Raw genomic sequence first — 17991 nt, forward strand, 5'->3', positions numbered from 1 at the left:
TCAAGTTTGTTTGGTGGGAATAAAAGAAACAGGGCCTTTTCCGTTGCTGCTCCCAGATTTTGGAACTCCCTCCTTATAATGGACAGGATGGCTCGGTCCCCGCTTTGCCTTTTGCCAACAAGTGGAAGCATTTCTCTGCCATCAGGGACAGAACAGAGCTAAAAATGAGACAGGTATCCGGATAGCCACCTGTCCACTTGCCCATAGCTCAAATAATTTCTCTGCCAGCATTTATAAATTGGATTGGGCTTTTAAAGATAGTGTGATTATAATTTGAATGTTGCTATAATGTTTTAATATATTTTAATATTTGTTATGATTATTGCTTTTATTAGCATAACTCAGGGGTTCTCAAACTTTTTCAGCCAAAGAGCAATTTTTGAAGCCAACATTTTTCATGGAGCCCTATATATAGAGAGCAAACTTTTGGACACAGGGGCTGCATTGTGTTTTAAAATTTGACAGATGGGCTGGGTCAGTGGCAGATGGATGGACAGTGTTTGTGTGAACTAATTGGAAAAAAAGAGCAAATTCCTGTGCACACTGCACATATCTTGTTTGTAGTGCAAAAAGAAAGAAAGAAAGAAAGAAAGAAAGAACAATACAATATTTAAAATGAAGACCAATTTTAACCAACATAAAATCATTTCAGTGAAAGACTCCAGGGGCCATCCAGACCAACCCCCTTCTGCCCTTCAAGAAAAACATAATAAAAGTACCCAACAGATAGCCACCCAGCCTTTGTAACAACAACACCTAAAGACCTTGGCCTGCACTTAAACACAAACGGCGCTGACAAAATTACCATCTATAAGCTACTGGGATCTGCATGCATTATCCGCTGATATACATCACACATTCTTAGACACCTGGGAAGTGTCCGATGTTTGATCCAATACAACAGCCAGCATAGTGACCTTGTTTGCTGTGTACTAATCTTGTTATATTTCAAATAATAATAATAAGAGCAACCCCACGGACCATCCAGTCCAACCCTTTTCTGTCATGCAGGAAAAGCACAATCAAAGCACACCCAACAAATGACCACCCAGCCATTGTTGTAGTAATAACAACAGCAGTAACAACAACAGAACAACAGTGGTACCAATAGTGGTTGGTACTCTTGGAGGTATTCCAAGAAACCCCGAAAAGCACTTAATTTGGACAGAAATTCAATCCACATACTGCAGAAGGCAACATATCTTGGAACTGCGCACATTCTACAAAAATACCTAATATCTTAGGCCCTTGGGAAGAGCCCAGTACTTGGAGACAAATCCCAGGCACTTGGACCTAATATCATGTGTGCTGTGTTGCTATGTACATGTAAATAAATAAACATAGCAACAGCAGAAACCCCAGAGGCCATCCAGTTCAACTCCATTCTGCCATGCAGGAAAAGCACAATCAGACTTTAATAGGAAGCAGCATGGTGTTGCAAAGCCCTTCACTATCACTCTTGGAGACCCAAGGGCTCTGTGGAGCATGGTTTGAGAACCCCTGATATAAATGGTTATTTTTTTTTACAAAATTCATACTGATATTTTACTCTCTTTCCGTTGTTTTTAATTAGCAGGCTTAGACCTCTGTATGGAGAGAAATGAGACATAAAAATAAAGTAAATAAATTTTGTCAGAACTGAGTTGTTGGATTTGGATTCTTCTTTTACAGCTGTCTTTTCAAATCTATACAGTTCTCATGTGTCCCTGTGTTCTCAGCTGTATATGTGCCACATCAATCCTCTTGGAAAATGTATTCCTATTACAATTGTACACGCGCACACACACCCCTCAAATTTCTCCACCCTTCAGCTGTATTTATTGCCCTGGATGTTGTCATCCTATTGTCACTCTCTGTGTCTTTAAATGGCATTATTGCAAGCTTTTACATATGGCAACCAACTTCTCATGCTTTCATGCTAGTCTTGTGCTTGGACACCTGGTTTTCATACTTCACTGCTAAAAGGAGGAAGAGAACAAGGAAAGACAGCATACTGAAATCTTCTTCCCTTCTTCCCTTCTCCCCAGTTCTCCTTTCTAATATTTCTTACATCTAATTGTATGTCATGAGAGTTATTTCCATTCAGGAGAGAAAAAAAGAAGGGGACGGAAGAAGAAGAACTAATTAAAGTCTTTATAGTGAAACTTACAGCTGCTATCATGGGGACAGAGGCCACCAGTGCTTGACCCACATTGACGATAGTATTTACCATCATGTCCTGGAGGGACATATCTTTTTTTTGGCAAAACCACAGATCTGCTTCATAATGTTGCATCAAACAAGAATGTAGCAATCCCTTTGAAATGAAACATTCAAATACAATGATTCCCAGGGTATTTATTCTTTAATTCACTATTAGCCACAAGAACTACATTGCTCTTAGCCATTGCCTGGTATCTCACAGAATTTACTACAGGCAGCTTTCCACATTTGCAGCTTTTTCAGTTACGGATTTTATTATTCACAGATGGCCTTGGGCTTCAGGGGAAGAAAACACTACCATGGAGATTTCCAGAGGTGGTAGGCAGACTGTTTCTGCTGCTTCACCTCCACCCCATAACTTCAAGATATGTGGAGCAATAGTGATCTCTTTTGCCAATCAATTCTGGAAACCAGTTGGTGTACAGCAGTGGTTCTCAACCTTTCTAATGCAGTGACCCCATTATTTATTTATTTATTTATTTCAAATATTTGTACCCCGCCCTTCTCAACCCCCCCCCCCCGGGGGGGGGGGCAGGGCAGCTTACATCTGGCACAATTCGATGCCATTACATAGAAATAATACATACAGTAATTACATATAAAAACACAGTAAATTGGTTTTAAAATTAGTTTTAAAATAAAAAGTACATTAATAAAAGCGCAATAATACTGGCTGTCTAACCTTATGTAGAAACAAATTCAGCAAGCACAACACAATCGGAAGGCTGTCCATAGTCTATTTTCCATAACATTACAATAATAACAATGGTCAATTAATAAAAATAATAATAAAACTTTATTTATACCCCACTACCAACTCTCCAAGGTGACTCGGAGCAGCTTACACGAGGCCAGGCCCAATTATCTGCCAGCTACCTAAAGGCCTGGTCCCATAACCACGTTTTCAATTTCCTCCTGAAGGCGAGGAGGGATTTTGTTGAGCTGATTTCGCTGGGGAGCGGGTTCTACAGGCAGGGGGCCACCACCAAGAAGGCCCTGTTCCTCGTCCCTGCCAAGCGTGTTTGTGCCAAAGGCGGGGCCGAGAACAGGGCCTCCCCAGAAGATCTTAAACTTCGAGGTGGGACGTAGAGGGAGATACGTTTGGACAGGTAAGCTGTCCTAAATGCAGTTCTTCATGTTGTGGTGAATCCCAAACATATTTTCATTGCTACCCTGTTTCCCCGAAAATAAGACTTACTCATAAAATAAGCCATAGCAGGATTTCTAAGCTTTTGCACAATATAAGACGTGCCCCGAAAATAAGACATAGTGATTGGCGTGGCTATGCAGTGTACAAGGTCCCCCTGTCAGGTCCCCGTCATTCTGTGCGCACTCCAAGCTGAGGCATAGAGGGAGACATAGAAAATGAAAGTAAAAGTCTCAGTGAAGTGAAGAGCAGGATGCTACTTTAAGTATTGTGTGTCCTCAAGAGGAAGAAGCAAAGCTGTGGCTACCGTTTTACTCAGCACTTGTGGGTCTCTCCAGCACCAACCAGCAACAGTCTGTGAGTCTTTCTCACCCCCCACAAACACCAGTAAAGCAGACTTCAATAGTAGGGAGACATAATAGAGACTGAAATAATAATACCAGGAAGGAGGGGAGGAGGAGGAGGACGAAGAGGGAGGAGGAGGAGGAGGAAATTGTTATCTGCTTCTCCCTATGGCTCGAGGTCAGATTCAACATGATTAAAACAGACAAACAAATACAACACGATTAAAATGCATATATCACAACAAAGATCGACACAATATCAATACAATTCAGAATTTAAAATTCACGGGAAGGCCTGCTGAGAGTGGTTTTTAGTTGTGTCTTGAACTCTGACAGCTGGTTTAGCTGTTGAATTTTTTCTTGAAGATCATTCCACAGTCTTGGAGTTGATGATGTAAGTGTCATTTGGGTGAGAGTTGCCAGTTGGGCTCTGGCTGGCTGGCTGGTGAAATCACCACTACTCAAACCTCTAAAGTTACAGAGTAGTGGCTAACTCAGCTGCCAATGCCCCAAGATTTGCTGGTCTGTAGACTTTGGAGGAAGAGGTTGGTGATAGAAATCATCACTACTCTGTGATGAGGTTGTGAAGAGGTTGGTGATAGAAATCATCACTACTACCAACGCTCGGCAGCCATGATTTTAACAGGAGCGGAGCGCAGAGAGCATACAACCCCCCTGTTGTGCCAACTCCACTGGCTACCGATCTGCTACCGGGCTGAATTCCAAGTGCTGGCGTTGGCCTTTAAAGCCCTAAACGGTTCTGGCCCAAGCTATCTATCTGACCGCATCTCTGCCTATGAACCCACCAGGACTTTGAGATCTTCCGGGGAGACCCTGCTTTCGATTCCGCCTGCTTCTCAAGCTCGGCTGGCGGGGACGAGAGATAGGGCCTTCTCGGTGGTGGCTCCTCGGCTGTGGAACGCCCTTCCTACGGACATTAGACTAGCACCATCTCTAATGGTATTCCGCAAAAAGGTGAAGACCTGGATGTTTGTGCAGGCGTTTGAGTAATTTAGTGCATTCTGGTAATGGAACATAGGAATGGAACAATGGACGACGAACCTGGACTACGCTTGGATGATGAGAAGATTGGGTACGGTTGTTTTTCGTAATAATTGTGCATTGTAATTGCTTATTGGTAATTTATGGATAATGTGTTAAGTCAATTGTTATATGTTGCATGGAACCACTGCTGTTTCTACTGTTTGTGAACCGCTGTGAGTCGCCTTCGGGCTTGAGATACAGCGGTATATAAGCAAAGTAAATAAATAAATAAATAATACTCTTGTCCCCGATGCTTTGGGGAATGCACATTGACACTGCCACTATCCAGCTAAACAAGGAAGCCATGTCCCCACCCCTGAATGCTTTCTGTCGAGACACAGACGCCTTAAAGGGCCACACACAGGGTTGGTGCTAAAGCAAAGTTTATTAAATCAAACACAAATAGAGCCCACAGACACTTAACCTCGGTGCCTCTGGCTAAAACTCAAAAAGTTTACCAAACCTGGTGTAAAGAAAGCAAACGGAGATCTAATCCGGATTATCATTAACAGTAACACAGCGACATTTAAAAACCTATGGCTGGGCCAAATGTAATAATTAAAATTTAAAAATAATGCTGAGCATGAACAGATGTTATAGATTTAAATTTCTATAAAATACTTACGCATGGAATAAACTTTAACAGTCTTAACCAGTGATGAGTACATCAGGGACTGAAAGAGCCAGTGGGCTTAGTAGTTCCCTTGGCCAATGTTATTGTTTATTTGTTGACCTTTTGCCTTCCTGCTGTTTCAGGCTCATCCCACTTATGAGGATAACAGGAAGGTAGAAAATTAATTTTCAATTACTGGCTTGCTGTGAGTTTTCCAGGCTGTATGGCCATGCTCCAGAATCATAGAATCATAGAATCAAAGAGTTGGAAGAGACCTCATGGGCCATCCAGTCCAACCCCCTGCCAAGAAGCAGGAATATTGCATTCAAATCCCCCCTGACAGATGGCCATCCAGCCTCTGTTTAAAAGCTTCCAAAGAAGGAACCTCTGACGCCGGACTTAGCGCGGTGGGGCAGAGTTCCACTGCTGAACGGCTCTCACAGTCAGGAAGTTCTTCCTCATGTTCAGATGGAATCTCCTTTCTTGTAGTTTGAAGCCATTGTTTCGCGTCCTAGTCTCCAGGGCAGCAGAAAACAAGCTTGCTCCCTTCTCCCTGTGGCTTCCTCTCACATATTTATACATGGCTATCATATCTCCTCTCAGCCTGCTCTTCTTCAAGCTAAACATGCCCAGCTCCTTAAGCCGCTCCTCATAGGGCTTGTTCTCCAGACCCTTGATCATTTTAGTCGCCCTCCTCTGGACACATTCCAGCTTGTCAATATCTCTCTTGAATTGTGGTGCCCAGAATTGGACACAATATTCCAGGTGTGGTCTAACCAAAGCAGAATTGAGGGGTAGCATGACTTCCCTAGATCTAGACACTATGCTCCTATTGATGCAGGCCAAAATCCCATTGGCTTTTTTTGCCACCACATCACATTGTTGGCTCATGCTTAACTTGTTGTCCACGAGGAAGCATTATCTCCCAGTATATCCATTTGGTTTCAGGCCTCATGATCAGGCCTTAGTTTTTGGTCAATAATTTTAGGGGTATCCATTTGATTTCAGACGACATGATCAGGCCTTAAGCCTTTGCCAGTATTTTTGAGGGTATTCATTCGATTTCAGGCCTCATGATTAGGCCTTAGGCCTTTGCCAGTATTTTGCGGGAGGGGGGTCCATTTGGCTTCAGACAAAATGAGCAGGCTTTAAGCAGTTTCCAATATATTTGAGGATATTAGTTTGCTTCTAGGCTACATGTTCAGGCTTTAAGCGTAGCTACTATGGTAACCATATTGTCTTCTGCTTTGCACTTATTCTTAGGCTGCCATTTTAGGTTCTCTTTAACACTTGATGTGGAGTATCCATATTGTCTCCTTCATTCTTGTTCTTAGGCTGCCATTTTATTTATTTATTTATTTACTTATTTACTTTGCTTATATACCGCTGTATCTCAAGCCCGAAGGTGACTCACGGCGGTTCACAAACAGTAAAAACAGTAGAAACAGCAGTGGTTCCATACAACATATAACAATTGACTTAACACATTATCCATAAATTACCAATAAGCAATTACAATGCACAATTATTACAAAAAACAACCGTACCCAACCTTCTCATCATCCAAGCGTAGTCCAGGTTCGTCGTCCATTGTTCCATTCCTATGTTCCATTACCAGATTGCACTAAATTACTCAAACGCCTGCACAAACATCCAGGTCTTCACCTTTTTGCGGAATACCATTAGAGATGGTGCTAGTCTAATGTCCGTAGGAAGGGCGTTCCACAGCTGAGGAGCCACCACCGAGAAGGCCCTATCTCTCGTCCCCGCCAGCCGAGCTTGAGAAGCAGGCGGGATCGAGAGCAGGGTCTCCCCGGAAGATCTCAAAGTCCTGGTGGGTTCATAGGCAGAGATGCAGTCAGATAGGTAGCTTGGGCCGGAACCGTTTAGGGCTTTAAAGGCCAACGCCAGCACTTTGAATTCAGCCCGGTAGCAGATCGGTAGCCAGTGGAGTTGGCGCAACAGGGGGGTTGTATGCTCCCTGCGCTCCGCTCCTGTTAAAATCATGGCTGCCGAGCGTTGGACTAGTTGGAGCTTCCGAGCTGTCTTCAAAGGCAACCCCACGTAGAGAGCGTTGCAGTAGTCTAAACGGGATGTAACCAGAGCGTGGACTACCGTGGCCAAGTCAGACTTCCCAAGGTATGGGCGCAGCACTTGCTGTGGCATCCTATTTGGAGGTCTCCATTTTGTTTCAGGCTTCATGTTAGGCTTTAAGACTTTGCCAGATATTTAGAATCAGCTATTTGGTTTTAGGCCTCATGGTGGATTGAGGATTTTCCCATTTATTACTTTCTCTGAGGCGGAGAGAGTGTGATTTGGCTTTTTATGAGACAGAGAGTAAATAAAAACATCAGCAGTCCTGGTGTCAGGACGCTGGCGAGTTTTTCATAAAGCCTTATCAGTGTAATTTCAAACAACATTATAAGATCAAATATTACTCCGGATGCTAGGTTATTTATTTATTATTATTTATTTACTTCACTTGTATACCGCTCTTCTCAGCCAACGTCGACTCAGAGTGGTTAACAACCAGTATCAACAATACAGTACAAAATCATTAGTCATTTAAAACAGTAATATCAATTAATTAACATCAGAACATCAATACAACAATACAGGAAAACAACAATCCATCACGTCTCATCAATAGAATCAGCATCCGATCTCGTTGTCCATTAATCCATATTCCAGTAATCAACCAATTGCACTGCTTAGTTGAAAGCCTGTTCGAAGAGCCAGGTCTTCACTCTCTTCCTGAATGCCAATAAGGAGGGGGCCGATCTAATGTCTGTAGGAAGGGTGTTCCACAGCCGGGGGGTCACTACTGAGAAGGCCCTGTCTCTCGTCCCCGCCAGGCGTGCTTGTGAAGCCGGCGGGACCGAGAGCAGGGCCTCCCCAGACGATCTTAGGTTACCATTATTAACGGACACCACGATGTTGAATTTAGAAATGAGTAAGAAAGAATTGGTGATTATTTTGCTCACAGTGGGAAGAATTATAATAGCAAGGAACTGGAAAATAATAACTAATCTAGCATTGGAAGCATGGTATAGGGAGGTATGGAACGTAGCCTTAAATGATAAACTAACAATGGAAATGAGGGTATTCAGGGGGGAAATTAACAGATCGGATTTTGAGGCATACTGGTCAGTCTTTATTAAATATGCTTTAGAGAGCAAAAATGGAAAACAATATAACCCTGTTGGTCAGGAATTTTGGATATGACACTTGATTAATGGTTGATTTATAAATATATGGCGAAGGAAAGGATCCGTGTTCAGGCTTTGGTGGTGGGGGTTTGTGTTTGTAAAATGTTCACTGTTTTGTGTTTTGTTTACACTGTAAGTTGTTATTGCATGTAAATAAAATATTTAATTTTTTAAAAAATAATCTTTGTAATTTCAATATCAATGGACACACAATGACTCCTGGCCCGTGACCTCTTACCCCTTAGGTCAGTGTTTCTCAACCTGGGGGTCGGGACCCCTGGAGGGGTCGCCAAAGACCACCAGAAAACACAGTATTTTCTGTTTGTCATGGAGGTTCTATGTGGGAAGTTTGGCCCAATTCCATCATTGGTGGGGTTCAGAATGCCCTTTGATTGTAGGTGAACTATAAATCCCAGCAACTACAACTCCCAAATGTCAAGGTCTATTTTCCCCAAACTCCACCAGTGTTTACATTTGGGCATATTGAGAATTCGTGCCATGTTTGGTCCAGATCCATCATTGTTTGAGTCCGCAGTGCTCTCTTGATGTAGGTGAACTACAACTCCCAACTTTCAAGGTCAATGCCCACCAAATCCTTCCAGTATTTTCTGTTAGTCGTGGGAGTTCTGTGTGCCAAGTTTGATTCAATTCCATCGTTGGTGGAGTTCAGAATGCTCTTTGATTGTAGGTGAACTATAAATCCCAGCAACAACAACTCTCACAGGACAAAATCAATACCCTCCCCCAATCCCACCAGTATTCAAATTTGTGTGTATTGGGTATTTGTGCCAAATTTGGTCCACTGAGTAAAATACATCCTGCATATCAGATATTTACATTACAATTCATAACAGCAGCAAAATGACAATTATGAAGTAGCAATGGAACTAATTTTATGGTTGGGGGTCACCATAACATGAGGAAGCGTATTAAGGTGTCGTTACATTAGGAAGGTTGAGAACCACTGCCTTAGGTCCTATAATCAATGGGTTAAATAAGATAAAAACAACCCTCATAATGTCAGAAATTAAGCCCTGAACCAGCCAAAGATGTAGAGTCCCCTGGGGCAGACAGCAATGTTGGTAAATGCTGGCTAATATTTCAGAATTATGAATAGTGGCCATAGTGTTGGCGGCAAATGGGAGCAGGTCCAAGCATCGCTAGTGGGAAAGGCAACATGTTCAGGCTTTAAGCCTTGCTAGTATGGCCACCATATTGTCTTCTACTTTGCACTGATTCTTAGGCTGCCATTTTAAGTTCTCGTTAACACTTGATGCAGAGCAGCCATATTGTCTCCGTTCTTGTTCTTAGGCTGACATTTTAGGTTCTCCTCAGCGCTTGCTGTGGCATCCTATTTGGAGGTCTGCATTTCGTTCCGGGCTTCATGTTAGGCTTTAGGGCTGTGCCAGATGTTTAGAATCAGCCATTTGGTTTCAGGTCTTATGGTAAGTTGAGGACTTTCCCATTTATTACTTTCTCTGAGGCGGAAAGAGTTTGACTTGACATTTTATGAGCCGGAGAGTGAATAATTTGACTATTGGGTGCTGAGAGAGTGTGACTTTAATCTGTCTGATGTGAAGAGAGTGTGGCTGACTTTTTCCAAGGCTTCAGAAGGATAACTTGACTTTTTCAGGGGCTGAGAGAGTATGACTTGCTCAAAGATCTGATCTCTTTCCTTCAGGAGTGTAGGCCATGCTCAAAGCACTGCACTATTTGCTTTTTTTTGCTTGAGGGTTCTATAAATCTACCCAATAGGGCTTACAAAATAATAAAACAATTTAAGCAATATTATATTTTTAAAAGTCAGAATTGAGCTGAAGGACAGTCAAAAAATCTTACTTAACTTGTGGTCACACCAAAGCCCGTTCAAAACTCCAAGTTAAATATAATGTAACAATACCCATAGGGGACCTTAGAACCTATGATGCTCTTTTATGCCCTACTCAAACAGAAGGCAGGGGGTCCTTAAATAAATAAAGACAATATTTGGGAAATGTTAATGAACTATCAACAACTTGAAAATATAACACTGTGCACAACAAATATTAACATTGTAATAAATCATCATCATCATCATCTGGCACAAGCCAGTAAAAGTGGTCCCAGTGGTGATCGGTACACTGGGTACAGTGCCTGAAGGCCTTGGCCAGCACTTTGGGAGTTCTGACAGACCTGGATTTTCGAAATCAAAATTCATCGAAATGTTATCAGTTTCCGCTTTTGGGCGTAGATTATTAATGCAAAACTGTAGGTTGTTTGCAATGACCCCAATTCCAAGATTCCATATTTTCAACTTTGAGGTCGGATTCTTGGAGACTTTTGACTGTTTCCTCCAGCTTCTTGGCAATATCTGCCAGCTCAGCATTCTTCCTCTTTAGCTGCTTCACTTTGTCTTGCTTTTCTGAGCAGCTGCTCTTCTTCAGTAGGGTGTTCTCTTTCTTGGGATGAGTGCATCTTGAAACAGATGCTGGGAGGCTATCTGTCAGGGGTACTTAGATTGTACTTTTCCTGCATGGCAGGTGGTTAGACTATTTCTTTAGTTCTTTCTTAATTTCCTATAATTATACCCCATCCTTCTTCCCCCGAAGGGGGACTCAGGGCAACTTAACAAAAGTATCATACGATGCTATCCCTCACTTCCCCCTCTTCACAGCCCCATTTCCATGGGAACCCTCTGCCTTGCTTCAAGTGAGCTACAGGCCAAGGCATGACCTACTTTCATGGTTACCCACAATACCTGGAAAGGAGGTCACGACATATCTCTCCACCTTAAAAAAAACCAAGAAACAGTAAAATTGCAAATGAAAAAAACATTAACAACATGAACTGAAATCCAAGTAATTGTACATATACATATACTACCGCAGCTGGGTATTTTTGATGGAACACCATCCACAAATGTAGGACACTAACACGTTGGCTATCCAGCCACTCTGGCTGGGCAAATGATTTCTCTCAGCACCCAATAGTCAAATTATTCATCATCCGCCTCATAAAAAGTTGTCTCCATCGCTGTTGGTGCTGCTGGAGAGCATCAATACATCGTCTTTGGCTCCCGGCTGAAGCATGGCCGTCTTGTTGACTGGCCACTGGACCCCTTCAGGGATGGCTGGGTTGGGATTGTAGCCGTAATGCCTTTGTGGAGTGGTCTCTTGTGCGGGCTTGCTACCATCTTCAGATCCTCTTTCTTCTTGACCTTGGTCTCTCCCTCCGAGCCGCCAAACATAAACGCCCCGGGCTTCTCACTCTCCACCACTTTGGCCTTTGGAGTGGCTCCCATTTCGTGGAGGCGCAAGGAGGAGCAGCTGTCCCCCATCTTGTATCCCGTCCACCATGGGGTTGGCGATCAGCCAGGACACCACCTTGTTTTTGGAGGTCTCCTCTGAGATGGGGGTCTTGCAAGGCAGGCCCTCCTCGTTGCCAGCCTGCCGGACCACCTCGGAGTCTTTGGAGGCAGTTTCCGAGAGGCCGTTCTTCCGCTCGCTCTGGGTCTGGCGGCAGGTGGCGTAGCTGTGCCAGACGGAGCTGGTGCTGAAGTCCTCATCTTTGCAGAAGTTGTCATCAGAGCTGTCCTCGTTGGACTCATCCTGATCACCCCAGCCCTTGTTGTCGTCCTTAAGGTTGACCCTGCTGCTGTTGAAGGAGCACTTGGCCTCGCTCTTGTAGTTCTCCATGCTCTCAATGTGGTCCAGGTTGTAGGGCTGGAACTTGCAGTCCACCATGACGTAAGGGTCCAGGCAGAACATCTCCAGGAAGAGGAAGTCGCAGTTGGTCTCGAAGAGGTAGTGCTCGATCTTGGCCATGCTGCACAAGCAGAGGCCACAGGGGCTCTTGTAGATGACGTGGAAGCCGGTCTTGTGGTTGATGCACTGGCGGGCGTTCATATGACGAAAGTCATAGAGCAGCAGGACCAAAAGCAGGTTCTTGCTGCGGAACTGGCCGGAGCAGAAAGGGCACATGCAGGAGAGGCAGGTGTAGCTGCAGACACGGGGCAGGTAGAACAGCTTCTCCACCGTAGGAGGGCTCATTGGGCACCTGGTCCAGCATTCCATTGAAGGACTGGGCGGGAACACTGCAGGGCTGGGCACCCAAATAATGGAACTGCGGGGTGAGGCCTGTCCGTCCAGCCGGAGTTGTTTCAGTCAAGACGGGAGATGAGGGTGGTGACAGCCCCGATCCCACAGATCCTGGATGCAGGAAGGAAATGCTTTTCTTGGCCACCTGCTGCTTCTTGGTCTGAGACAGCTGGCTGTCGGGGCTATCCACTTAAATCAAAATGGACCCCTGGTTGTTGAAAAATAGGGACTCTGCTGAGGAAAGGAAGGGGCTATGTCACCATGGTAGTAGACTATATGTTCTACAAAAGTTGCGAGTGAAGGAGTTGGGACAGTGCCACAAAAAGTGACTACACCAAAACTTGGAAATTACTCAGCCGGCAGTTTTGGTGACTGAGAATGCAGAAAGATGTAAAAAGTTATCTGCAAGAATGCCAAATCTGTGCATGGGTTAAACAAAAAGGGGGAAAACCCCACAGGATTATTGCAAACAGTAGCAGAGCCTCACCAACCTTAGAAGCAGATAGTCATGGATTTCATAGTAGAATTGCCAAACAGCAAGTTACAACACTATATGGACTGTCATTGACTTGTTCTCAAAGCAAGCCCACTTGGTCCCTCTCAAAGGCTTACTGCTTGCCCAGGAGCTAGCTAAATTGTTATTACTTCATGTCTACCGCTTCCATGGCTGCCCCGAACGAATAATTTTGGACCAGGGCCCACAGTTCATAGCCAAGTACTGGAGGGCAGTCTTGAAACTGTTGGGGATAGAGCAAGCCCTCAACTCAGCATTTCACCCCATGATGGATCGGACCACCGAGTGGGTGCAGAAAACCTTTCAACAATTTTTGCAGTGTTACAGTATGATTAGGTGGATTTGTCAACAGGGTTGTCCCCTTTTAAAGTGGTACAAGGATGTGACTTCACCCCAGTACCAGAGTTTCAGACGGGGGCGTTCGAGGGGGAGTCAAAGCTGTACCAGTTGACAGGGTGGATAAATTGGTAGCATCTTGGCCATGATTTGGCAATCAATAGAGGTTGCTACAAATGGGTACAAATGGTTTGCAGACAGAAAAAGGCAAAGGGAAGGGCAACGGCAATGACAACGACGGAGGCGGAGAGAGTGTGACTTGGGTTTTTTGAGTCGGAGAGTGAATAATTTGACTATTGGGTGCTGAGAGAGTATGACTTTAATTTCTCTGAGGTGGAGAGAGCGTGGCTGACTTTTTCCAAGGCTGCGTAAGGATAACTTGACATTTTCAGCGGCTGAGAGAGTATGACTTGCTCAAAGATCTGATCCCTTTCCTTCAGGAATGTAAGCCATGCTCAAAGCACTGCACTATTTGGTATGAAGAAAATCTGATATTTAAATCAGTAAAATTCTGATTGGCAGCCAGTTTGCTGCAGACTTCCAGGACAGCTAGCACATTGTAGACTGATTTCTGTTTAGATCATTTCTGCTTGTGTAGCCATTTAAGTGCTTTATTTGGCTTTGGTGACTATGCTGTATTCTCCTTAGCACCTGGTAGCCATTTGTTCCTCATACAGTGCCATCTTCCCTATACTTCTTGGTATTTGTTGTAAGGCAGCCAGTTTGTATGTGCCTTAGGCCATATTGTGTCCTCCAGCATTTGTCCTAGGGAGGCCCTATTGAGTACTTCTTGCACTTGTCTTTAGAGGGTCATTTTGTGACAACTTTAGTACTTGTCATTGAGCAGCCATATTGCCTCTTCCTTGGCATTTGGGGAAACAACTCTTCAAAAGGAGCCTGAGTTTCTACATTTATATTTTACTGCCTGTTGGGTTTTAGGTTTAGGAACGAGTGCCAATAAACCTCTGCTTCGGTTACATCATATTCTTTCTCACTGAAACGGCTGGTGGGAATGAGGGAGAAACCCAGCAGCAATGGTCAGTAAGCGTCTGAAAGAATCAGCCTCCACACACCACGATGGAGATTCACAAGAGCAGCAAGAGGGCATCTGAGCAATCAGGCCAACTGTTGGCCCTGGAGGGAGCGGTCGTTGTCACTGTGATGGTGGCTGATGGCGGCTCAAGATCCGAGGCTATCGGGCTGTGAGAAAGGGGCCTCAGGCAGCAGTGGCGATAACAGTAATAGCCAACTGCCAAGGGATGACCGGCCCCAAAGATGTTCGAAGGTGGAGAAAGGCAGTTAGGAAGAAGACATGGGCCCTTTTAAACTGATCATCAACGATGGTAAAGTTGGTGACTGGTGGAGGCATTGATGGCAAGTTGGTGAATTGTTAAATAGAAAGAGGGAGTGTGATCTAGCCATGATGTAATGGCAGCAACAGCAGTGCTCTATCTCTTTTCTCTCCTGATTTTCTTTTTCTCTTTTCTCGCTAAGATCAGCCCCTCAAGGTATCCTCCAAGACCCTGGTTGACTGAATAAAGCATCCAGGCTGAAAAGGTAGTTCTAGATGGGAGGTTTAGTTCAGATTGATGGTTTCTTCTCGAGCTGTGGTAAAAGCCTTGTTACTTCTCCGCCATCTTGGTTCACTGGTTATCTGGTACTTGTGGTGAAGCCCAGCTGATAATGATGGGTTTAGGAAACTGGCTGATAAGAGTCAGGTTCTGGTCATCACACATTTCGGCTCCGAATTTGTTAGACAAGAGATTAACACAGAGATCTTCATCAGTGTCCGGATCTGTAGCTTTCTGGTGAAATAATTACCTCACAACCAAAGTTGGAAAGATTTAATTCAGAAGCATGTATTAGTGAACACAGCAAAGTCCCATCTGGCAGGTCATTTCCCTCACGCCTCATCTTGGCTTCTTCTCCTCTGCATTGTTCCCATTTCCATGGCAATCATCTCCAAGATTACAAATATACACATGACAGTTCTAAGGCATGGCCTAATTTCCTGGCTCCACACAAAACCAGGAAATAAGGTCATGGCATATCTCCTCATCAACCCCCCCCCCCCCCCCCGAAAGTGTAAAATTGCAAACTCCAACTTTTATAGTGTCAAGAGTGAATAGAAAACATACTGCAAGTCACTTCTGGGGTGAGAGAAGCAGATGTCTACAAAGACGTTTGCCCAGGGGACGTCTGGATGTGTTACCACCTTACTGGGAGGCTTCTGTCATGTCTCTGCATGGGAAGCTATGGCTGACAGACAGGAGCTCACTCCGTCTCATGGATTCGAACCGCCAACCTTCAGATCTGCAGTTCAGCCAGCACAAGGGATTGATCCATTGCGCCAGTCTGGCTAAAATAATACAATTGCATCAACACAGTTGGAGTAACAATGAACACAAGTCAAGCCAAGGGTCCAAGTAGTGCAGACAAGTCAAGCACTGCAGATCCAGGTCAGGAGCAAAAAGAAACAAAAGCCAAGGTTACAGTCCAATAATCACATTCCAGGAGTTCATTCAACAGAGTTGAGAGAATAACAACCAAGAAATCAAGAGTACAAACCGAATTCAGAGTCCCAAAGTCAAGCCAGAAATTCAGGGATACTGTAACGAAGATAAGGGTCTCTTATTACATGTGACAGGGAGGAACCTTTATTTTCAATCCCACCGCTGCCACCAATGTAAAAGAATATATGAGGGTGTTACAGGTGATGAGAGAGAACGGTGTGTATGTAATGGTAGGTTTGCTGCCACCACCCCAAATTACAGTTTGAGGAGTTGTCTTGTTGTTGTACTTGAGGTAAAAAGTCCCTATACACCGGTTCTTCCTTTCGGCTCCCTTTCTGGTAACTGAACTGTAGAGATGTGGAGGCTTAGTGGATCTACCCTTATATGATGAAACAAGGCTGAGGCAGATTAACAGTAAACTAGAGAACAGGTTTATTGAAGTATTTGAAGCAAACAACTGACTACTGAGAGGTACATACACGTAGTTTGTTTCTGAAGCACAGACTTATTAAGCAAATGATTTCTTTAGAAGGAGTAACTTTTCCTTAACATGAGCTACTTTCCTCACACTATCCTGTAATTTGTAACAGTGCGTTTCTTTGACCAGCCGCTCCTGGCTGCCTTCCAGAGTATCTAGGTCTCCCCTGGACCACTCTGAACTTTAGGGAAATAAACCCACTTGTATTCTATCCCAATACAAGTAAACAAGCCTTCACTTTGACTGCCCTAGTCAAACTATACAGACGCACTTGCTCTTTAATTATTCCCTAACAGTCTAATTCCTAGCTCACTAAGAAACTCTCTTCTCCCTGTCTGAAATCCTAATCTTTTCTCTGCTAGATCAAATCCTTCTCCCTCCCTCCTGTCAGAAATGACAGCCTCTTTACACTCTCCTTCAACTCCTCCCCTTGGGGTCTGAACCAATCAGGAGTTAGCTGACTCCTCCCCTTGCCTCTCTGCCTATACCAACATGTCAGCCATCCTGAGCTGCCTTCCCAACATGGAGGCCAGCTCACTGACTTCCAGGCTGTGGCCTACGAAGAAAAGGTATGAGTTCATTACAGATACCAACAAAGTTCTGGTTCATAAACGAAACCAGGAAGTCAGTCCACAATTTAGAGTCAACTATTCAGGATAATAGTTGTTTGATAAGACTGCAATGAATGACTGGATGTATTCATTTTAAGCCATGAGAGAGCTGGAGTCGTACTTTGACTGAGTTAATTATCTCTATTATGGGGGAAGGCCCTACAAATCTAGGGGCCAATTTTTTTGATGGCAGTACAGTTTTTAGAAATTTGGTGGATAAATACACCCAATCGCCTACCCAGAAATGAGGTTGCTTAGCCCTTTTCCTGTCTTTAAACAATTTCTACCCATTCGTAGTAGCCTCTAGTGACTGCCAAATCATTGACCAAGATGCTACCAATTTATCTGCGCAGTCAACCAGTACAGCTTTGACTCTCCCTCCAATCCCCTTTTGTAACTCTGGTACTGGGACGAAGTCACATCATTTTACCACTTTAAAAGGGGACAACCCTGTTGACAAATGGTCCAAATTATTATAAGAAAACCCAGCAAAGGAAAGAAAATCCACCTAATCATACTGTAACACCGAAAAAATTGTTGAAAAGTTTTCTGCACTCAGTTGAGGGTTTGCGCTATCCCCAACAGTTTCAAGAATGCCCTCCAGTACTTGGCTGTTAACTTTGGTCCCTGAGACAAAAAGATTCGCTCAGGGTAAACATGAAGGAATAACAATTTAGCCAGCTTCTGGACAGCCAGTAAGCCTCTGAGAGGACAAAGCGGGATATATATCTATATATAGAAAATACCTTTGTCCATTATGTTATTTTTGCACCGGGATTGTGGCGCAGCTGGCTGAGTGTCAGCTGCATTAAGATCACTCTGACCAAAAGGTCATGAGTTCGAAGCCAGCCCGGGCTGGAGTGGGTGTCCAGCCATTGTGTAGCCCGTTGTCGACCTTTGCAAC

This window comes from Anolis sagrei, chromosome 2, assembly GCF_037176765.1.
Source record: "Anolis sagrei isolate rAnoSag1 chromosome 2, rAnoSag1.mat, whole genome shotgun sequence".
Lineage (NCBI taxonomy): Eukaryota > Metazoa > Chordata > Lepidosauria > Squamata > Dactyloidae > Anolis > Anolis sagrei.